This window comes from Corvus brachyrhynchos, unplaced genomic scaffold (assembly GCF_000691975.1).
Source record: "Corvus brachyrhynchos isolate BGI_N302 unplaced genomic scaffold, ASM69197v1 scaffold522, whole genome shotgun sequence".
Taxonomy (NCBI): domain Eukaryota; kingdom Metazoa; phylum Chordata; class Aves; order Passeriformes; family Corvidae; genus Corvus; species Corvus brachyrhynchos.
Genome location: NW_008236649.1, coordinates 224,935 through 225,230, shown reverse-complemented (window position 1 = coordinate 225,230; position 296 = coordinate 224,935). Strand labels below are relative to the sequence as shown.

General features: G+C 45.6%; 1 protein-coding gene across 1 annotated transcript in view; it reads right to left on the bottom strand.

The window, feature by feature from the left end:
* CA10 (carbonic anhydrase 10) overlaps nucleotides 1-296 on the bottom strand; it is a 190,599-nt gene extending 190,303 nt beyond the window's left edge. The window contains exon 1 of the mRNA XM_008644414.2: nucleotides 272-296. The gene's annotated coding sequence lies outside the window, so the exon portion shown is untranslated. The remainder of the gene's footprint in view (nucleotides 1-271) is intronic.

Below are 296 nucleotides of genomic sequence, written 5' to 3'. Positions count from 1 at the left end.
TGGCTGAGGAAGTCAGTATTTTAAAACTTATTTAAACAAGAGGAAAAAAAAGATTCAGACCCGAACTTCTGTCGGGTTGGTGGCGGAAGGGCACCGGGAGGCTCCAACCGAGAGTTAGCGAAGTGCCCGCGCTGCAGTGCATATCTGATAGCATTCCCCGGGCACAACAGTTCTGCATAGCTTCCCCTCCCTCCCCCGGCCAAAAATAAATAAATTTTAAAAAAAATAAATGAAAAAAGCATTGCCAGTTTTGAGGCAATCCCTTACTTACCCCCAATCCTCCTGCTTTTTATCTC